Source organism: Acinonyx jubatus, chromosome B2 (genome assembly GCF_027475565.1).
Source record: "Acinonyx jubatus isolate Ajub_Pintada_27869175 chromosome B2, VMU_Ajub_asm_v1.0, whole genome shotgun sequence".
Classification (NCBI taxonomy): domain Eukaryota; kingdom Metazoa; phylum Chordata; class Mammalia; order Carnivora; family Felidae; genus Acinonyx; species Acinonyx jubatus.
This window is the reverse complement of record NC_069385.1, coordinates 117,810,975-117,834,419: the sequence shown is the minus strand read 5'-3', so window position 1 is coordinate 117,834,419 and position 23,445 is coordinate 117,810,975. Positions and strand designations below refer to the sequence as shown.

Below are 23,445 nucleotides of genomic sequence, written 5' to 3'. Positions count from 1 at the left end.
CCTGGAATGTAATGTGTTCAGAAGATGTGGTTATTTTCTAGCTTTGAAGATATGCACACATGGCCTGGTTTCCTTCTCATTCCCAGCGCTATTAATTTCACTTCCTCCTTTCTATTTTCAGCAGTTTGGAGAAGCAAGTCTGTGGCTTTCTAGCAATCCTGGATTTTATGGATATTATCTCTCACATCTCAGAGGGTTTCAAGGCTCATAAACCTGCTTCTCCTGCGGCTCGATGCCTGTGTTGCCTGCTGTTTGGGGGTGGCTCTGCGCGCCCCAGCCCACCCTTTTCCATCGGAGGCCAGCCTCCTGGGCCCCTCTGGTTACCAGCAGGGGCCGTGGGTGTTTTTAAAAGTAGGCTCTCTCCTTCCTTTTCCTCTGAGGAAAGGAAACCTTTTCCTGCTTGTCTCCCCAGGGTTGTAACCTCTCTTCCATTCCCCGGGCCTGGGCCTCTTCTTTTCCCGCCTCAGGTCACCCCTGCTCCTTGGCCAGGGGTGCGCTCAGCCCAACCGCTGGCCTCATTGCGGCTGCCCTCACTGTTCTCTCACCCGGGGTGCTGGAGCCATCTGCCGCAGGGGGTTTGTGGGGCCGCTCATCTCTACCCCCTCTCCCTGAGCTGGGGCCCAAGGGTCAGGGGGTGGGGGGCAGACTGCAAAGCCCACCTACTCCCAGGAACAGGCACCGGGCTGATGACTTTCTGGCCATGTGAAAACTCCACGCGCCTCACTAGTTCACATCAAGTACTGGAGGTGCTGAGATGACTAAGAAATGCTCCCGGAGTTCAAAAATTCAGTCTAGTCCTAGGTCTTTAATGCCACCCTTCAAAAAAGCAGCAGGTGCAGGGGTGGGGGGGCACCTCTAACAGTGGAAACTACCTACCTTAACGGTAGGTAACAGCTATGTAACAGCTTCTAGAACAACACAATCAGAATCAAAGAAATTGGAAGGCCGAAGCCAAGTTTGCTTTTGAAAAAAAGCCTGTTCCCATTTCAGGGATTTTCCTCCTCAAGTGTCTACAAAACAGATACCATTCTTGTTTTTCTTTTTAGATTACGTATTTAGTGCCATGGGTCAGGAGGGAAGTGGGACACCAGAGCATTGCTTCCGGGCCACACTGAACACAGCATCACACGGAGCAAACCCAGAGTCACAAAGTCCACTCCACTTCTGGAGACAGGTCCCTGAGTGACCGTGGGACACTCCCCTCTGCTCACAACTAGCAAATAAACATCACTTAGAGAAAAGTTTGTGATCAGTGCACCAGCAGGCAACAAAATGGATACTTTTCAAATATTCCAAGATTGTACACCCTTATCAACAATCAAATTAGAACTAGGCTTTAATTTTTAAAAACAGCTAAGATAGGAACTACTTTTCTACAACTTTCCTTTGGCCAAACATAGGTTATAAATGGTTTTTAATCTGTGCTTTACAAAATGGGGAGCTGATGTGTCAAAATTAAATTTCAAGAGAAAAAGATGTATAGAAAGATCAAGCTGAGCAGAGCCCTAATACTGAAAACAATCCTTAAAAAAGATTCTAGTAACTAATGGTTAGTAAACAGCCACACACATATTTTTTCAGTTTTTTAATTTCTCCTTCTGATTACAAAATACATTAGAGGCACAGGACATAGAAAATGAGTTTCTCCAGTAATTCCATTTCCAGTGTCAAACCTCAGAAACAGTTGTGTGTCTGACCCACCTTCTCACAGGGAGATGCCTGTGTGTGAACACCCCCAGAAGCGTGTGTAGAAGTAGAAATGTCTGCTTCCATCCACTCGTTTGAGGTACTTCTGCCTGGCGAAGGATGGGGAGCAGGGCCTCAGGCCAGTGCTGGGGGTAGCACACCTCTCGCCCCACCGTGTTTTCTCAGCTAGGGTTGTCCAAAAGACAGGGGAACATTGCGGGGGGGGGGGGGGGTAGAGGGACTCAAAGGAAACACATCAATGTGGCATTCTGCAGTGTGGGAATAAGGACATGGGACAGGAAGAGCTGGAAGTGGGAGGCAATGGCAACAGTGACAAAAGAGGCCGCTGGAGAGGCAAAGGTGCAGGGGGAGGGCGGCACCCCCTCCACCCTCAGTGAGTGACTTCAAGGGACCCCACCCCCACGCTGCACACCCTACTCCTGGTGGCTGTGCACAGAGCAGCTCCCACAGGCGGTGAGCGGTGGCGGTGCCCCTGGATGTCACCAGGCAACTGCTCAGGACAAAGCCCTCCCCAGGAGATGTGGGAGCCAGACGCTCTGCCTCCCCCTCTCCAGTTTATTCAGTCAGAGTTAGGAATGCTGGGCCAGTCCTTACCATTGTAGAGCTACACTCGCAGGCGGATGACACAGGAATAGGATGAGTTGAAATAGGGAACACAATTTACTCAGGGATGTCTTTCTGGAAAAGTTATGTTTCAACTGAGACTTGAACACATCCCCCCCCACCCTGTACCTGACCATCCTCCAGGCACTATCCCTCCAGGGAGTAATTTCATCCAGCCTGTCACCGTCACCGGCTGTCTACATGTCGCAACATGGCCTATCTGGCTATGGCCCCTACCTAAGACCCTCTGTTTAGTTCTCTTTTGCTCAAGGCTGAGATGACCTCAACTCACTATCCCCTCAAGTGCACCATTTGTGTTGCTGTTTAAGAAAGCCATACAGAGAAAGACAGATACCATATGTGTTCACTCTTATGTGGATCCTGAGAAACTTAACAGGAACCCATGGGGGAGGGGAAGGAAAAAAAAAAAAAAAAGAGGTTAGAGTGGGAGAGAGCCAAAGCATAAGAGACTCTTAAAAACTGAGAACAAACTGAGGGCTGATGGGGGGGTGGGAGGGAGTGGAGGGTGGGTGATGGGTATTGAGGAGGGCACCTGAACTGGGTGTTGTATGGAAACCAATTTGACAATAAATTTCATATATTTAAAAAATATAAATAAATAAATAAATACATACATACATACATACATACCCGGGGGGCAGGGGGAAGAAATCCTATGCCAGACAGCTGGGGTGAGCTTTTACCACCAGAGGTCTGGGTACCAGCCTGACGCCAAGTCTAACGAGGGCACCCTGCATACAAGACTACCTCCTTCTCCTGGAAATCTGGGGAGTGGGTTTCCTATGCAAGGACAAGTCTCTTGTGGCAATGGAGGACATGCCACTTGTTTTCTGGAGAGCTGCCTCAGTACTGCAGGTAACCTGGCTTCTGCGAGCCCTCCACACAGCCTTAAGGGCTTCCAGAAGTCAGGCCACTACAAGTTTCATCTCTTTTATATCCTGCCCGCCCCCCCGCCCCGCCGTTGGTAACGCTCCTCTCCAACCTCCAATCAAGCTCATGTGGCCCCTAGACTCTGATGCGACGCACCCACTGCAATGGCTGGTTCCAGAAAGGTCATGGCTGTGTAACAGGAATACTGTGATATAACTCCCCACCTCCTCCGGCCCCTCCTTCTGAGAACGTGTGTGCGGGGGTGAGGCATCCGACGCGGAGAGTAGGGTATAATAGGATCTTTGCTTTCATCAGGCAAGTGTGACTCAGTCTTACCCTCCAGCTCTAGACCTGCTTGCCGTCTGCGCTCTGCCCCCACTCTCTCCAGAACCGGCTCACATGCTTTGCTACTAGTGCTTCACCAGCAAAACCTGGAGTGCTGTCCCACAAAAGCTACATCCACATCCTAAACCCTGGAGCCTATGACTGTGAACTGATACAGAAAAAGGGAGTTTGCAGATGTAGTTAAGTGGAGAATCCTGAGATGAGTCCATCCTGGATTCTGAGGTGAGCCCTAAATCCAAACACAAGTGTCCTAAGAGACACAGGCAGCATAGCGGGCCTTGTGAAGACACAGGCAGAGAATGGGGTTCCACAGCCACACAAACCAAGGAGCCTCTGGAGCCCCAGAAGCTGGCAGAGGCAAAGCATTATCCCTGAGGGCCTGCGGAGGGAGCACGGCCCTGCTGGTACCTTGATTTTGGACATCGGGCCTGCAGAACTCTGAGAATTCCTGTTGTTTCAAGCCAGCCAGCTGGCGGTGGTGCATTAGGGCAGCCCCAGGGACCTAACACACCACCCTTAACAGACCCAGGGGCCATTCCCAGTCCCACGCCCACTCACCCCGCAGCAGCACTTGGAGGTGACCGTTCCGTCATCAGACACTGCCTTTACCCTGATTTCCTGGCTCCACCATGCCGTTTTCCTACCTCACAGGACACTTTCACAATCTTTTATGCTGAGTCCCTCACTTCTCCCCACTGCTAAATGTTGGACGCCCCTAGCTCAGCCATGAATCCTCTTCATGAAGCATCCTGTTCCACGGCTCTAAACACCATCCACACACTGACACTCCCAATTTACCTTTGCAGGATGTGGGCACAGTAGGGGCTCCAAAACTATTTGGGGAAAGAGTAAAATCTTTTCACATAAATCACCATTTCAAATGTGTTTACCATACTGGGGCACCTGGCTGGCTCTGGCTCAGTCAGCAGAGTGTGCGACTCTTGATCTCAGGGTGGTGAGTTTGAGCCCCGTGGTGGGTGTAGAGCTTACTTAAAAAAAAAAAAAAAAAAAAAAAAATTTAACAAATGTAATAAATGTGTTTACCACACTCACTTTGAAAGCACTTTCAGATATACTCTCTTGCTCTTCTCATAAAAGCCCTGTGGCTCCTGGGGCTCCTGGGTGACTCAACATCCAACTTCAGCTCAGGTCATGACCTCGCACTTCACAAGTTCAAGCCCTGCATCAGGCTCTCTGTCAACGCAGAGCCTGCTTCAGATCCTCTGTCTCCCTCTCTGCCCGTCCCCCACTGGCATGTTCTCTCTCAAAAATAAACAAACGTTAAAAAAAAAAAAAAAAGGCTTGTGGCTCTTAGGTGACTGGGCGCTAGTCCTTCAGCTATTCTGTGGCAGAACGCAGGTTTCTGGATCTTTCATGCCTCTCCTGTTGACCCTCTCACAAGGCTGGAGTATCCCCTGAAGGTTCTGTTCCATGGTCATGCTGTTCCAAGATTCCTCTGCAGAAGGAATCCAGTCTGTGACCCCACCCTCTGATTATTAAGGCTTCTTAAGAGGTTTTTCTCTCTAGAACAGGGGTTGGCAAAGTAGGACCTATGGGCCAGATCTGGTCAGCTCTCTGTTTTTGTAAAGAAAATCTTCCTGGAATACAGCCACATTCATTTGTGTACGTACCGTCTAGCTGCTTTTGTGCCCCAACAGCAGAGCTGAGTAGCTACGACAGAAACCATAGAGCTCATGAGCCCAACATATTTACTCTCTGGCCCTTTACAAAAACAGCGTGGCCACCCATGCTCCGGAATTAGCCACAGCGAAGGTCTCCCCTCCTTAGCGTGCTTGCACAATCTGTCTCCTGCGTCCATTCTGGGGTAGTCAGGTGTGATCTTTTCTGCTTTCCCACTCATCACACTCATGGGATTGGAAATTGTATGAAACCTACTACGTTGATGGTCCTCATGATTATCAACAACCTTTCTTCCTTCCTCCCTCCCAGTCAATGCCTCTTCCCAAAGTGGAGTCTTTAATGATCAATAAGGTTGGTATTCCTCATAAAGGCCTTCCCACATTCGCGATACTCCCAGGTTTTTCTCCTGTGTGGACTCTTTGATAGGCCCTTAGATTCATTTTGGCTTTTTCACACCTCTGGCACTCTTAAGGCTTCTCTGCAGTCTGAATAGTCTGATGGGTGATGACATGGGGCTGATTTCTGAAGGCCTTCCCACAATGGCCACATGTAAAAGGCTTTTCCCCAGAGACTACTCAGAGGCACCAAGCTTTGGGAGCTCTGATGTTTGTGGGGCTTCTCTCCAGTGTCAACTCTACAGCGCACAGTAATTATGTAATACATAAAAGCTCTCCCACCCTTGTTGCACACATATAGCCTACTAGGGGTGTGAACTCTCTGATACGTAATGTGGTATAACCTATTGCTTTACATCTTACGCAGCTTTTCTCTAGTGTGGACTGTGTAATCAACAACAAAAAGCAGCCTCCTGAGGAAAGGCCTCTCTGCACTCCTTACAGATATACATATACTCCTTCTAATCAGGAAGAAAGGGAAAAGGGGCCTCGTTGTCTTCGAAGGTTCTTCCACGCTTGGAGCCTTGTCTATTACGAAGAACTAATGAGCAGCTTGAGTGATTGGTTCCTGGTGATTCCTGGTGCTATCTCTCCACCCTCAGCTCTCAGGACACTTCTTCCCATGTGTCGGAAGCTGGGAACTAGAGCTGAAGGTCTTGCCACATTGCTTACATTCACCTGCCTTCTATCTGCTGCGGACAGTCACAGCCCTGGACACACAATTTCCCACACTTGCTGCAGGAGTGGGCTCTCTCTGGTGTGGGCACACTGATACACAAGAATCTTATTGCTTTTCGGTGCTTTCTCATACTCTGTATATCGATCGCACTCTCTTGCCAGTGCAGTTCCTCTGGGCTGCAGAACGGGACAGTGCAAACCTCTCTCCACTACATTTTCTGATACGCAGTAAGTTGTGACTTCCCAGTGGATCTCTAACTGCACTCACCATACTTGAAGGATCTTTTCTTCTAAGACCTCTGGTCTTAGAGACTCTAGGAAAGTCTACCAAATTGGATCTCTGGGGCCCAGCCTTTGGGAGTTTTCCCCACACCTTCCCTCCATACTCAGTGTGGTCAGAAAGACCCTGCTTTACTGCTGACTCCACCTTCTTGGCTCTGCTCTTACCATCTGACAAATAAAAACATGGCATGACCTGATAGCCACTGTGAGCAAAAACCAACCCGAGAACAGAACAATCAAAGAGAGAATAGGAGGGGCACCTGGGTGGCTCAGTCAGTTAAGCATCTAACTTTGGCTCAGGTCGTGATCTCACAGCTCGTGAGTTCGAGCCCCTCATTGGGTTCTGTGCTGACAGCTCAGAGCCTGCAGCCTGCTTTGGATTCTGTGTCTCCCTCTCTCTCTCTGCCCCTTCCCTGTTCATGTTCTGTCTCGGTCTCAAAAATGAACATTTAAAAAAAAAGAGAGAGAGAGAGAGAATGGGAGTGTGCAGCATTTACCCTCCCACCCCTTCACAGTAAGGTAGGGAAGGGGGCTTGAACAGGGACAGGAGCCAGCAAAGAAGGCCGAGTGGACTGGTAAACACAGAGCATAAGAGGGAAGGGACAAAGGACAGAACAAAACACCTAGGGAATAAATAGGAAAGTCAGCCAATGTATGAAGATGAAGTCAACCCCTTGAATGTAAGGGGTGAGAAAACAAAGAAGCAGGCAAAGGGGAATGGCTGAGGGCAGAGGTCCTCAGTGTCGTCACAGACAGACCAGGCAGAGGCATGGCATCAGCCGTCGTCCTCTGGGTGCTGATGGCCAGCCCCAGAAAGGAATGTGTGCCGGGTATTCCTGTGCCCATCAGATTTCCACCCGGCGGCTAAGAGACCAAGAGAAAATGAGGAATCCCCTAGATCCATGTTCTGCCTTGGGTGCAGCCATGTTTCAAAAGGCACGAGGCAGGGGTCACAACAAGGAGGGAGCGAATGGCCCCCCTCACTCACTGGTGCAAATGAAGTCCTCCGTCCCTCAGTGGCCGGCAGACCTGGTCCCCGCTGCGCTTCCCTTTGTTCTAGGAAGATGATCAGATTAGGCTGGGAAAAATGAAATTCTGTTCATAGTACTGAGATAGGAAAGGGGACATGGTAGACCAAAACCAGCCTTAGCCCTAAGCCATGAAACGGATATGGCAGGGGAGCCAACAGGCAGGCTGCTATCTAAGGGGATGACCATCTCATGACAGAAGTGAAACCCCCACGGGCAGGGTCTTCAATACAAAGGCAGATCACCTGGGTGCTGCAGAGGGTAGACTCGGATCACAGAAAAGGTGCCCATTCCCAGTGAGGGAAATATCAGAATCCAACATTAATGGGAGGCAGAACTAGCTCACGTTTCATCAGGAGGAACCACGGAGCTTACAAGGATCCAGAAAGTAAAACCAACTAACCTGAAATCTTTAGAGCATGCTGCTAGCAAATGGGTGGCAGCAATGACTTAGTTATAGCAATGGATGAACTGAGTCACACAGATTTCTGCCCCAGTCATATCACATTCCCCAAATTCTCCATCACATCTTAATGGAGACTCCTCTCGGAAGGGTCAGATGATGCCAGTCCCCATGAGTGAAGTGTAGAGCTGTGGCCTCACACGTCCTCGAAGGTCACCAATCCTGAAACACGTGATTTCTACTGCCACCAGAGGAATAATCCCTGAGGGGCACAACCAGATTCAGCAGGGTAAAGGGAAGGCTTTGAATCTATGTTTATACCTGACAAGCAAAGACAGCTATGGAATAAGACAAGGGTCAAGTTTAGGAAGACCCTTCCAGCAGGGAAGCGGTGGTCAGGGCTGCCATGGTTAGCAAATGTCACAGCGATGGAAGTGCAAGGGAAAACTGCGTTTCTCTCCCCTCTCCCAATACTTTTGGTCACCAAATGTGTGTCTATTGGGGGGCCAATGTGGGGAGGAGAGTGTTCCTACACCAAGCAGTTCTCTGACACCAGCTGGGTGTCCCACAGTTTAGAGATTTCAAGTAATCTCTATACCCAATGCGGGGCTTGAACTCACAATCCCAAGATCAAGAGTCACGTGCTCTACGGACTGAGCCAGGCAGGCACTCCAAGCGTGTCCCACAATTTAACTCAATTTTGACACTATGTGGAGAAAGCATCAGATCCTACAGGTTAAGGGCTCAGTTCCACTGGTCTGTCCCCACTTCAGACACCAGTCTTAAGTCCAAGTTGTCACCTGCACTAACTGACTGGCTATAAATCAGGTTCCTGTGACCCTCTCCTCAGGTTCCATTAATTTGCTAGAGGCGCTCTCAGAACTCAGGAAAACTGTACTTACTATTGCCAGTTTATTACAAAGGGTATTAAAAGATATGAATAAACAGTTAGATGAAGGGATACATAAGCAGAGCACAGGTGCCTCCTCCCCTGTGGACTTAGGATGTGCCACCTCCTGGCAAATGGACACGTTCTTGTTCATCAACCCGGAGGAGCTCATCAAATCTCACTGCCCAGCAATTTTTACAGGGCTTATTATCCAGCCCTCTTCCCTTCCCACAGATTGGCAGGTGGCGCTGAAAATTGCAACCCTCCAATTACTTGATCTTTCTGGTGATCAGCTCCATCCTGAGGTTATCAAGGGACCCTACCTTAAGTGCCCTTGTTAGCATAAACCCAGTGCACTTGGAAAGGGACTCCTGAAGAGTAGCAAGAGACAATCCTATCACCCAGGAAATTCCAAGGGTTTTAGGAGCTCACTGCCAGGAATCAGGGACAAGGACCAAATATATTTATTATACCACAGGAAGGAATGCAAACTTTAATTAATTAGGTGGCCAGCCAAGGTCTCAGGAAGGACAGCAGAGGGAAGCAAGGCTTCACAGACCCAAGTGGTAGGGCTGTGGCTGCCATGACTGGGCCTCAGGACTTTCCTCTGCAGAGGGTGAGTGCTTTAGGGCCACAACTGGCAGAGGATGGGGGAAAAGTTTCTGAGGGGACACACACACAGGCAGTCCTCTGCCTTGTGCCCTGACCAATTCCCAATGCCCAGGGAGGGAATATTTACAAGGCAGGAATGTTTACCAAAGGCGGAGTGCGCACAGCCCTGTAGTTCTGACCCTGCAACCAAACCTACTTTGGAAACCAGACTCTCAGGCAGCAATGGACAATACCCAACATCTCTTGTGTGGGAGAAAGACAGGCAGACCTCACTCTAGAATTTAAGACTTGTACAAAGTCTGGATGAAGGTATTCCAAACTCTTGAAGGAAAGGATTAAGAGGGGTATTCATTCACTCTCAACATTTTTTTTTTTTTACACAAAGAGCTTTATGAAAAACATCTCTCTCAAATTTTTGTATCATGTAAGATATAAATATAAAATGTACTTATTTATTGATGTTTAGAACAGTACAAAGATTTATTTCTCACTTGTGTTATAGAAGGGCTGTGGCTTTGCTCCATGGCACCCAGGCTGAAAGGACAATCCCCGAGACTTCCTCGTGGCTGAGCCCAACCAGCAACCACATTTTTTCTTTTTAAAATTGTGGTGCGATGTATAGAACTTATTTGCCATTGTAGGAATTTTTCAGTGGATAGTTCAGTGGCATTAAGTACATTCACACTGCCGTGCAGCCATCACCACCATCCGTCTCCAGAACTTTTCTCATCTGCCCAAACTGAAACTCCATGTCCGTTAAACAATAACTTCCCCCCAGCCCCTGGCAACCACTGTGCTACTTGCTGTCTCTATGAATTTGACTCCTCTAGGTACCTCATGTAAGTGGAGTCGAACAGTATTTATTCTTTGGTGACTGCCTTACTTCACTAACATGTCCTCAAGGTTCATCCATGTTGTAGCATGTGTCAGAATTTCCTTCATTTTCAAGGCTGAATAACAAACATTCCGTTGTATGTACACCGCATTTTGTTTACCCAGTCATCCCCTCGTGGATACCTGGGTGGCTCCCACCTTTTGGCTATCATCACTAACGCTGCTACAAACATGAGTGTGCAAATAAATACTGGAGTCCCTGTTTTTAATTTTTGGAAATATCTTGAAAAACAGAATAGCTGGGTCATATGGTAATTATATTTTAATTATTTTGAGGAACTGCCACACCATTTTTCACAGCAGCTGCAGCATTTTACATTCTCACTGGCAATGCACGAGGGTTGTGATTTCTCTATAGCCTCACCAACCCTTGTATTTTCTGTTTTTCTGGTATAATAATTGTAAGGGGTGTGAAGCGGTATCTCACTGTAGGTGTGATTTGCGTTTCCCTAATGATTAGGGATGTTAAGCATCTCTTCCTATGCTTATTAGCCATCTGCACATCTTTGTGAGAAATGTCTATTATTTAAGTCTTTGGCTCATTTTTTAATGGAGTCGTTTAGGATTTATTTATTTATTTATTTATTTATTTATTTATTTATTTATTTATTTAAATTGTAGGACTCCTTTATATATTTTGGATCTCTTTCAATTTTTAAAGACTTTCTAAAAAACTTTTTGCATGGAAAACATCTACAATTCAAGAATTTCTCACGGGGTGCCTGGGTGACTCAGTCGGTTAAGCGTCCAACTTCAGCTCAGGTCATGATCTAGTGGTCTGTGAGTTCGAGCCCTGCATCGGGCTCTGTGCTGACAGCTCAGAGCCTGGAGCCTATTTCAGATTCTGTGTCTCCCTCTCTCTCTGACCCTCCCCCATTCATGCTCTGTCTCTCTCTGTCTCAAAAATAAATAAACATTAAAAAAAAAAAAAGAATGTCTCAAAAATATCATTTACAGTTGGATCGGGATTTTCGAGATTATTTAGCTTTTTATTTTGAAATAACGACAGATCTACAGGACCTTAGATATTTGTATCTGGAGTTAAAATAGCATCACAGAACGAATGTAAAGGCTGAATAAATATGCAAAGCCAAGCAGGAGGGTCTCTCTTAGCCCATCTCTGCCTGCCCTTTCTCCCGCCGCAAAGGTCACATTTCACAAATCAGAATGGGAAAACTATAGTACACAGAATTTGTATCTGGGAAGGGTGACAAGGGCCATCAATTCATATATATTACTAAGTTACTCTGGTTTCACTGAGAACATCCCCAGAAAAGATTTTCCATATAGGCTAGGCAGTGGAAATCATTCTTTCTACCAAAAATGAATTGTGACAATTAACAGGACAGACTTTCAAAAAAGCTTTTTCAATGTGATCTGACCACTGTCAGAGGGTGCCAGTCACCTACCAACACCACTCTCTTCTTTCCTGCTAACAGAAACACATTTGTATCCAGGGTGACAAAGTGCTCAGCTAAAAAGGCCACATCTTCCAGCCTCCCCCATAGCCAGGGCTGGTTGGTTACATGAGAGTTCTGGCCAATGAAATGAAAGCCAGAAGTCACTAGATAGGGCTTCCAGAAAGCTCTTTAAAGCCCCGTTATTTAAAAATGTGACACTTTGTTAGAAATACGGAATATTGGGGGGCGCCTGGGTGGCTCAGTCTGTTAAGCATCTAACTTCAGTTCAGGTCATGATCTCACGGTTCGTGAGTTCAAGCCCCATATTGGGCTCTGTGCTGACCGCTCGGAGCCTGGAGCCTGCTTCAGGTTCTATGTCTTCCTCTCTGCCCCTCTCCTGCTCATGTTCTGTCTCTTTCTCTCTCTTTCTCTCTCAAAAATAAGTAAAACATTAAAAAAATAAATATGGAATCTTGGGTCCTACAGAATTGGGATCTGCGTTTTAACAAGATCCTCTGTTTATTCACATGTGCATTTAAAGTTCTGAGAAGTGCTACTTTAAGGGGAGTTTAGTTAGCTTCCTCTTTTTTCCAGCCTGGAATGTGAAGGTGGTGGCTGGAGCTACAGTGGCCATCTTTTGACCATGATGTGACCTCACAAAAGCCACATGCTAAGGAAGATAGTGAAAAAAGCAGGAGGGGACTGAGGCACTGATGACATCATGATCATGGAGCCACCACACTGCCTGGAACTGCCTGCTCCAGATTTTTCTTTTTTTTAAGTAATCTCTACACACAACGTGGCACTCCAACTCACAACCCCAAGATCAAGAGTCCCATGCTCTGCTGACTGAGTCAGCCAGGCACCGCAGCTCCAGACCTCTTTAACACAAGGGGAATAACCTCTACCATGTGTACTTACTACTGACAAGGAACCACTCCAGATGTACAGACTAGAAGAGATATCAGAAAGCCCGAAGCAAGAAAAAGGCACAGTCAACCGTTACTGGATCATAAACCATATAGAATCTTTTCATTTCAAGTTAATATATAGAGGCACATGTAAGTGTATGAAAATTTCCACAGGATGGAAGTATATACATCAACTGGGGAGCCTGGGTGTCTCAGCTGGTTAAGCATCTGACTTGACTCTTAATTTTGGCTCAGGTCATGATCTCACGGTTTGTGAGATTGAGCCCTGCATTGTGCTCTGCACCTGCTTGGGATGTTCTCTCTCCTCCTTCCCTACCCACCCCCCCCTCAAAATAAACTCAAAAAAAAAAAGTTCTCATCACAAGAAAAAAATTTAAAAAAAAAGTATATGCATCAAAATGCTCAGAGTGTAGGTGGTGGAATTAGGAGTAAATTTAATTTTCTTCCTTATACCTTCTGTTATTGACTGAATTTTTTACTGTGCATGAATTTTATGATAAGAGACATTGTTTAGAAAATACATGTACCTTACACAAAAGGACACCTTAACATGAAAAAAGGTACAATATTGAACAGGATAAAGAACTGCCAGGGTGCAGCACCTGGCTAGCTCAGTCAGTGGAGCATGCGGCTCTTCTTGATCTCCAGATTGTGAGTTTGAGTCCCACGCTGGGTGTAGAGTAACTTAAGAAATAAAATCTTAAAAAAAAAAAAAAAAAAAAGAGTTGCCAGGGTGCTTGGCTGGCTCAGTTGGAAGAGCATGCAGCCCTTGATCTTAGGTTGTGAGTTCAAACCCCACACTGGTGGCGGGGGTGGGGAGTTAGAGACTATTAAATAAATAAATAAACCCCTAAAAAAAAAAAAAAAAAAGAATTGCCTACTCTTGGGGGTGGGAGTGGGCTACCAAGAAAACAGTGAATAAAGTGAGAGAGACCTTGCTTGACTAATAATGACAATGGGCTTCAAACTGAGTATAATTTGCACAGTCTCTACTCCTACGGGCCAAAAAACTCCCAGGTCACATCACATACATTTTTTAATTTTTTTAATGTTTATTTATTTTTGAGAGAGACAAAGACAAAGCATGAGCAGGGAAGGGGCAGAGAGAGAGGGAGACACAGAATCTGAAGCAGGCTCCAGGCTCTGAGCTGTCAGCACAGAGCCCAACACAGGGCTCAAACCCACAAACTAAAAGATCATGACCTGAGCCAAAGTCAGACACTCAACCGACTGAGCCACCCAGGTGCCCCACATCACATATATTTTTGAATAAACATCTGTTCACCAGCTTGATTAATTCCTTGGGTTTTCAGACTCTACTAAATTAATGTCTGGCTATATTTCAAAATAACATGATCCTCAAGAGGCAACGAGCAGTCACACCTGAGGCCTACGTACATGTATCCACTTCAGAGGCAGCTCAAAAAACTCTTGTACAAGCACAGTAAAACTAAACTAAGTACAGCTTTCCAGAATCCTCCCTTTAAGGGGAAAATGTTCAAGCACACATTTAAGAAGCACTGAAGCATCTTATTGTGTGCACTTCCTTCTTACTGGACTCTCTACACTCTACATATAAGAACATTTCAAGAATTTAAAAACCCACTATTTAAGCTGTCTTTTGAATACAGTTAAGTTAAAATGTGAATACAACAATCCAAATAGGCAAAACTCACCCTAAACTAAAACTATAGCACAAGAGAGTGGCTCAGCAGAGATTACCATACTCATGCCACACAGTGAAATTCAGTAATACCCAATACCCTACTTCACTAGCACAGAAATTCACAAGGGAAGGGATTTTTTTCTTATTTGTTCATTGATGATCTCAAGCATCTAGAACAGTATCTGTCACATTTGAGGTGTGGGGGGAAAATGTGAATGACTGTATTAGCAATAAACAAAGTCTTCACTTAAATTAAAATACTACACACAGGGGTGTCTGGGTAGCTCAGTTGGTTAAGCATCCAACTTTTGATCTCAGCTCAGGTCATGATCTCACTGTTCCTGAGATCGAGCCCCAGCACAAAGCCTGCTTGGGATTCTCTCTCTCTCTCTCTCTCTCTCTCTCTCTCTCTTTCTCTCTGCCTCTCCTTCTCCTCTGCTTCTGCTCTCTCTCTCAAAATAAGTAAATTTTAAAAAATTACATTCAGACACACATTAAATCAATTTGCAAATGTCTCCAAGAGAAAAGGATGTTGAATAGTTTCCCACTAATCTATGCATTCACCTAAGAATATAAAGCTAATACAATTTTGTTAATCAAATACTTAGGTGTTACAAACACATGGCAATGAGATGTAAATTATGGTGAAAAGAGGGCAAGGTAGCATGTATACATGATAGATATCCATGTTAGATGTTCAGGCCCCATCCATGGGGATGAGATGACAGGCACTTAGGACCCTAGGAGTGGCAGGAGAGACAAGATAAATCACCTGCAGAACCCAGACACCACAGGCTAGCTCTAAAGGTGAGGATGAGAAGACTGACACACATGATTTAGGTTTTGTGTTTAATGTAACTTGGAAAGCTATGATGCAGACAACCTGATCCAAACATCTTCAAATGTGTATTAACAGACTACCACGTAGCTTGCTGATACTGATTATTAAGATCAATGCCCTTTTTTTGAATTCTATGACATAGTTTGACTTTCTATATCCTTTTTATAGGGAAAAGATGTGTGACCAACTTGCAGAAATAGTCTTGTTTGCTTGCCAGATATATTTCTCATTGTAAATTTGCATGCTGGCTAATTATAACAGCTTGAAAGTTACATAAATGTCCAACAATAGGGAATCAGTTAAGAATAAAATTCATTATAGTGCATATATATATATAAGACTACACAGCCATTAAAAAACATGATGTAAAAGTAGAGATTGCCATGGGAAAATGTCCACAAATAGAGGACATTTAGAAAATCAGGTTACAAAACAGATGTATCAAATAATCCTGGCTATGTTTAAAAAACTAAATAGGAGAGAAAAAAACCTGGCAGAACCCTACTAAGCATGGGGTTGTGTCTCAGGGTACAGCTAAAGACGCCTTGTTTTATACTGTAATTTTGTAAATTTAGGTCTCATTTTTCTGCATTTTCCAAACTTTCTATAATGAAAAATAATTGCTTCTATAATCAGAAAACAAGCAGCAATAATTTTGTTTTTCAATTTTCATTCAGATGACCTTAGGCAAGTTAATCAACCTCTCTTTACCTATAAAAATGGGGATAAAAGGACTCCTGCCTTTAGGTTACCAGGACATGTAAATGCTTACAACAATCCCTGGCAAGTGGGAGTTGCTCAGTAAAGGTTAGCTATTAGCTCTGAAATTCTTTCGAGTATGCATGTGTCCTGGAGGGCCAGGCCTGTCTCACGGGTAGGGTAGAGCCAGCCTGAGAAGCCAGCAGGCCTCTCCATCTAATTCCACAACAACTAACAAAGGTAGAAAGGGAAATTTAGGGCTGAGTTCACAAATTCCCAAGTCTTTAGACACCAGGGAAAAAAAGTAAATGTGAGTGAAGCAGCTGGGAGGCTGACAAGGAGCAGGGTGCTATGGCTCTGCAGAAGTGGCAGCGGGAGGGGGGATGCTCCTCAGAAGTACCTCAATTTGGCCTCTTTTATTAATCTCTATAGCCAACATGAGGCTCGAACTTACAACCCTGAGACAAAGAACTGCATGCTCCTCCGACTGAGCCGGCCAGGAGCCCCATTCCACTTATTTTAAAAGCCTGCAGGCGTGCCTGACTGGCTCAATCAGTTGAGCGTCTGATTCTAGATTTTGGCTCAGGTCATGACATCCTGGTTTGTGAGTTCAAACCTCACATGGAGCCCCTTGGGATTCTCTCTGCCTCCCCCCACTCCCATGTTCTTTCTCTCCCTCAAAAGAAATAAACTTAAAATTAATTTTTGAATAATAAATAAATAGCCTGCACTGGCCTAACAGCCCCCATCTACCCTGTAGCTGCCCTGATTTGTGCATTAAAGTATCCACAGAAAAGACCAATTTAAAGTGATAGGAATTTACAGGTTGTTGTACAGGCCATCCCAGTCAATGCTCCTCTTTCTTCAGAGTGTTCACAACTGGGTTTCAAGTTATTTGTCAGTGTTCCCTCAGGTAGGATGTTGTTAAAACACCAGCAATGAACAGGTTTGTTTGTTTAAGTAGGCTCCATGCACAACACGGGGCTTGAACTCATGAACCCAAAATCAAGTCACATGCTCTACCAGCCAGGCACCTCAACAATGAAGTTTCTATGCTCACGTGTCAGTCGCTGTTATCAATGATGGAAACCAACTGCATGACCAACCTGTGGTAAGAAAGGGATTCCAGTGTTGGGGGCGTCTGGCTGGCTCAGTTGGTGGCGCGTGCAACTCTGATCTTGAAATTTTGAGAGGTCCACGCTGGGTATAGAGAGATTCCTTTAAAAAAAAAAAAAATCTTAAAAAAAGAAAAAGAAAGGGATTCCAGGGTTACACAGTTGAGGGGTCCCGTAGGTAAGTTAGTCTGACTGCTTCCAGTCCAAATGACCAGGGAGGGAATTCAGAGAGTAGGAACTAATACTGGACCAAATGTAATCTGTCCTAGAATTTCAGGGACCATACGATTTATTGTCACAATGGGGATACTTCTTACTTCTGAGACTGGAAAGGAATGCTATTAATAATTCCACCAGAGGGGTGCCTGGGTAGCTCAGTCGGTTAAGCGTCCAACTTAAGGTCAGGTCATGATCTCACGATTTGTGGATTTGAGCCCTGCGTGGGATTCTGGGCTGACAGCTCAGGGCCTGCTTTGGATTGTGCCCCTCCCTGGCTGATGTACTCTCTCTCTCAAGAATAATAAATATACTTTAAAAATAATAATTACACCAGAGGGCGCCTGGGTAGCTCAGTCAGTTGACTTTTGATTTTGACTCAGTTCTTGGGATCCATGTCAGGCTCCATGCTGAGAGTAAAGCCTGCTTAAGACTCACTCTCTCTCCCTCTGCCCCTCTCCCCTGCTGGTGTTCTTTCTCTGTTAAAAAAGCAGGAGGGGGAAGAGGGCTGGCACCTGGGTGGCTCAGTTGACTATTGACTTCAGCTCAGATCATGATTTTATAGTTTGTGAGATCAAGCACTGTGTTGGGCTCTGCACTGACAGAGCTTCTCTCTTTCCCTCTCTCCTGCCCCTCCATTGCTCGCGTGCTCTCTCTCTTCAAATAAATAAACATAAAAAAAAAAAAATTGGAGCAGGACATTGGGTCTTGACTAGAATTGTCTCAAACAAATTGGGATGTATGGCTACCCAATTAAAATCATAGTGTTCCCTAAGGCCTAGGGTAAATTCCAGCTCTTCACTTGAAAACTATCTACTTTTTTTTTTTAAATGTTCATTTATTTTTGAGAGAGAGACAGATAGAGGGCGAGCTGGGGAGGGGCAGAGAGAGAGAGGGAGACACAGAATCCAAAGCAGGCTCCAGGCTGAGCTGTCAGCACAGAGATGGGGCTCAAATTCACGAACCACAAGATCATGACCCAAGCCCAAGTCAGATGCTTAACCCTGAGCCACCCAGGTGGCTCCACTCTCTTCAAACTACTGTGTACTAGTAAATAACCCAGTAGACTTATTTAAAGGGTTTACTACTCACAGAGGTTTGGGATCTTCCTTTCTGGAATGCTTGGATTGAAAGCCAAGAGTCTCTACAGCCAGAATGAGGACCCTGGGTCCCAGAGTTGATATACTGAAAAGCATTTCAGAAGGCAGTAGTGATTAGTTGATCTCTCAGTTACTGGTCCCTCCCTAGATCCCTGACACCACATCAGCCTCAGGGAGGAGAGACTAAGAGGACTACTCTGAGCAGCAGCTCCACATGAACACAGCAGGGTCAGGAGCTGTCCCACCAGCCACCCTGTTCCCTTTTCCTCTAGGGGTTATAGGTCGGCCACTGGCTCAGAAGCCACCAGGGCAGTAGTGACAGGAGACCATGATTACAGTCCCAAGACCATGTCCATGGATGAGACCAGCTAGGACTTGTACTTCATGTGCGTTCTACCTAACAACTATCTTCCAGATTCTACTGGAAAACAGGACTACATTACATTCCCATAGTCTGTTTGATAATTATCCTATTCAGCTCTTTTCCTTTCTACGTTGTGAATTTTTAGCTTCTCAAGTTTGCTTTCTTTTCCCTCCTCTTTTACTAATTAACAGAATTCCAAGTCTGGCTTTGAAACTACAGACCTTCCCACCTACTGGTGAAAAAAGTCTCAGCTAGATCAAAGGAAAAAATATTTCTCTGTTCTCCTACAGCTGCAGAAAAGCACGTACTATTCAATGTCACAAAAGTGTTCTTGTTAAGGTTGTTTTTAAGGAGTCCTTCAAGACTCTTGGACTTCAGAGATTGCTACCACATCCTGGGAAAGTAGTCTTTAACTTTTAAAGTCTATAATTCTGACGGACTTACTTAATTTGTAGTCTTGGTAGCACTATTTAAATAGATATGCTAGGTTTTTTGGCTCACTCATGACCACAAAGTGTGTGATTTTTCATTCTTAAACCAGGAGAGGATCATTATTAGCAACCTTCTCTACTCATAAGAGCATGGAAATAAAAATGAACAACAACGGCTTTATTGGATTTCGGTGTTTTGGTGTTTTTTTTTTAATGTTTGTTTATTTTGAGAGAGAGCGGATGAACTGGGGAGAGGCAGAAAGAAAGAGAAAGGGAGAGAATCTCAAGCAGTCTCCATGCTCAGCACGGACAAACCATGAGATCACGACCTGAGCTGAAATCGAGTGGAACGCCTAACTGACTGAGCCACTCAGGCATCCCTTATTGGATTTCATTTTCAAATAGAATTTGACAATCAAATGTTTGAATTAATTTTATCAGCAATAAACCTCCAACTACTTAAATGTCTGGTGGTTGAAGTTACTCTTTTTGCCCTTAGCAAATCTCTAAGATGAGTGACCCCACCTGTCTGGATCGGAGGGAGTACATCAATCCTATACTAGGGCCAGGGCTCACTCACTCAGCAACCAGGAGAGTAGAACAGGAATGGGCTCCTGGCCCTCCAAGCAACTAGGAAAGGTCTTCATCTTCTAGAGGCAAAATGGTCTGTCCTGTCAGCATAACTTTCCAGTCCTCTTCCTATTCCCTGGGATGAGAGGTCCCTATGATTTCACTAAGGGGACAGAGGGGAGAAAGCAGGGTTGGAGGTCCCATTGCCCATCACCCAGACACCTTTTCTCAGTCCAACCTCAGAAGAGGGGCCACTGGATTCAGACTGGAACTTATTTGAACATGAGGGTTCTGAGAATTTGAGGGGATCCAGATCCAAAGTCCTGTTCTCTACTCGGCTCCATTTCCAAGCAAACATGAAGATGCAGATTCTAAATAGGACACATAAAAACTGTAAATGCTAGGGGGGCCCGGCCAGCTCAGTCAGAAGAGCATGTGACTCTTCATCTCGGGGTTGCAAGTTCGAGCCCCGCTTTGGGTATAGAGATTACTTAAAAAATAAAAAAATGATTAATTAGTAACATAGGAAAAAAAATAAAACACCTGCAAATGTTACTACACTCTGCTCACTTAGAAATCCTAAGTCCACGGGGAACTGAGGAAGGTGGAAAGGAATCCACCTTAAGCCTTCCTTCACAGTACCTCTGAACCAGAGTTCAGACCTGGGAGAAAAGGCTGCATAACATTGGTAATAGTAAAATAAACCAAAAATAAATAAGTAAGATAAGGTAAGACAAAATAAAATTAAATTTAAAAATAAATAAATAAATAAAGTAATTAATTAATTAAAATAAGGGGGTGCCTGGGTGGTTCAGTTAGTTTAACGTCAAACTTCAGCTCAGGTCATGATCTCACGGTTCATGAGTTGGTTCCTGAGTTGGAGACCCACATCAGGCTCTGTACTGACAGGGCAGAGACTGCTTCGGAACTTCTGTCTCCCTATCTCTCTGTCCCTCTCCCACTCTCGTTCCCTCTCTCTCTCAAAAAAAAATTTAGAAAAAAATTAAATTAAAAAAATAAAATAAACCAGGAGAGAACTTACTAGAATGAATCTATATTCTTAACAAAAGAATTCAAAAGCCTTTAGAATTACTATGTAACAGGTACAAGTTGCAGGCAGAGCAGGACAGGGGCTCCTAAGGCCTTCCTGCACTCACCACACTATGGTTCTTTACCCAGCCCAGATACACAACACCTCCCCACTTTCCAAATGGCTTATCACTTCAGTTTTATAGACTGAAAATCCTATTCACAGGCAAGGGAAAAGAGTCAGCATGTTAAGGAATCAGGATATCAGGGCAATTCTCTGCTGATGAGCCCTCTAATTTCATGGCTGCAGTCAAGCTAACTGTCCTCCTCTGTTCCTGCCTCTTGGCTCCTTCCCACTGGCTCTAGATACTCCATTTGATTCCTTCTTTCCTCTCTTCTCATGACCAACTGTAGACTTTCCAGCTTTCCACTATCTTGCTGTCCACTCTAACCTAAAAAAAAAGCTTAGATAAAGGTTTTTCTGCTAAAAACCACAGAAATACAGAGAACCGGCAGTTAAAGCCTGGTCTGTGTTTCTGGTTTTCCTTTTTAGGTGATATTCTGGGAATCCCTTTTCTTTTGTTTTTTTTTTAATTTTTTTTTCAACGTTTATTTTTTTGGGACAGAGAGAGACAGAGCATGAATGGGGGAGGGGCAGAGAGAGAGGGAGACACAGAATCGGAAACAGGCTCCAGGCTCTGAACCATCAGCCCAGAGCCTGACGCGGGGCTCGAACTCACGGACCGCGAGATCGTGACCTGGCTGAAGTCGGACGTTTAACCGACTGCGCCACCCAGGCGCCCCTTTTCTTTTCTTTTTAATATTTTAATTTTTAAGAGAGAGAAAGCTTGGGGGAAGGGCAGAGAGAGAGGGGACAGAGGATCTGAAGCAGGCTCTACACAGAAAGCAGAGAGCCCAATGCGGGGCTTGAACTCACAAGCTGTGAGATCATGACTTGAGCCAAAGTCAGATGCTTAACCAACTGAGCCATCCAGGCACCCCTGGGAATCTCTTTCCTACCACACTTTCATTATCAAGGGTGGATTTCTTTTCTTTTTTTTTTTTTTTATTAAAAAAAAATTTTTTTTTCAACGTTTATTTATTTTTGGGACAGAGAGAGACAGAGCATGAATGGGGGAGGGGCAGAGAGGGAGGGAGACACAGAATCGGAAACAGGCTCCAGGCTCTGAGCCATCAGCCCAGAGCCCAACGCGGGGCTCGAACTCACGAACCGCGAGATCGTGACCTGGCTGAAGTCGGACGCTTAACCGACTGCGCCACCCAGGCGCCCCCAAGGGTGGATTTCAACTCCATCCCATTCATACATACTTTATCCAACACTTATACTGGGGGCCTCCTTTTTTAACTACAAAATATGGGGGGCTGGCAAACTCCAGATTGGAGTCTTCCACCTTAATGCCCCCCCCCATTTAATATAATTAAATCATTCTGATACAGGATTATAATGACAAAAGGAACTAGACTCATTTCACATATTTGGGGGAAGCTGGAGGAATATGCTCTCTCCGACAGACAGAACCTACTCTGAGGTGTGGATGGGCCCAGTGGGCAATTCCTTTTTGTGTGTCTGGGATGGAAAGATGACAGTGGCAGTGGGCATTCACCCTAGATACCTACCAGTCAGTCCCAGGCCTAAGATCCTGCTGTGGGAATGCTTACACAGAACTCCAGGCAGGAGAAAGGCAAGAACTGAGAACACTTAGAAAACTGCGCATTGTTAATGAATCTTGGGGTCCGGAGTTTCAGCCCCACATGGGGGGGTAGATTTTACTTAAGACAAGAAAAGAAAGAGAGAGAGAGAGGAGAGAAAAGAAAAGAAAAAAGAAAAGACAGAAAGAAAGAAGAAGGAATCTCTTGCCTCAAGGCCCAGCAGCACGTCAAGGCTCTCTCTGTCAAAAACACTGGGAATTAGGACCTGTACAGCTCCATCCAACAACACTTGCATCAAAAAAGGGCTTGGCATACCAATAAGGGACATTTCAAGCCAAGTCACACGCAAATTCCAAGCCTTTCGTCGGGCATAAGCATAAATACTATAAATTAGAAATAAATAAATATTGACTAAAACAAACACCAAAAACAGAAGAAGCTTGAGCTCAGCTATTCGGAAGGTCTGAAGCTCTGGAGGCTCTCCAGACCCTGAAGCGTTCCACCACACACGAGCGGGGAAATGTGGAGAAAGACGGAGCCACAGTTAGTGAGAAAACTGCAGTTAAGCCTTCCAGTCAGACCAGTCGGGTCACAGGAAAGTCCTTACTCAGCGCGCTGGTGTTTCCCTTAATTCTTTAGCATCAGTCCGTGTAAAGAGCCTTCTGGGTGCAGTCCAGGCGATTCCACTCTTCGTTTCCGAAGCCCACGTCCACATCATCGAAGGTCACCGGCCCCTGCAACAGGAGGTTTGTGCACTATGGTCCGGGGTCATCCCAGCACCTGCTCCTCGAAGGAGAAGCAGGGCTGGGAACTTGAGGAGCGGGGGAGACACGCGCTGAGAAGACGCGGTCGGGGGGCACCGAGAGTGGCAGGGCCCAACGACCCCGGGCAGGGGGAGAGACAATGCCGAAGTGGACCCCCGCGAGGGGGCTCGGGACCTGCACCGACTCACCTTAGGCGCTGGGGATAACAGAAAAGTAAAGTACACGCCATCCGCCCTCAGCAACAAGCTCCCGCCCCACACTCACTAGAGCAGTAAAACT

At 45.6% G+C, this 23,445-nt stretch overlaps 1 long non-coding RNA gene across 4 annotated transcripts; it reads right to left on the bottom strand.

Moving 5' to 3' along the window:
- Window positions 1-1,787: 1,787 nt before the first annotated feature.
- LOC106976106 (uncharacterized) lies at window positions 1,788-23,438 on the bottom strand. Of its 4 annotated transcripts, XR_008298647.1 has the most exons (6): window positions 23,355-23,438; window positions 23,010-23,136; window positions 17,013-17,124; window positions 7,531-7,620; window positions 4,437-4,535; window positions 1,788-2,385 (listed from the first exon to the last, which is right to left on the bottom strand). It is a non-coding gene; the product is annotated as an uncharacterized LOC106976106 (long non-coding RNA). The 4 variants fall into 4 exon arrangements; XR_008298646.1 differs by having other exon boundaries at window positions 4,437-7,620; XR_008298648.1 differs by lacking the exon at window positions 7,531-7,620.
- Window positions 23,439-23,445: the final 7 nt, after the last annotated feature.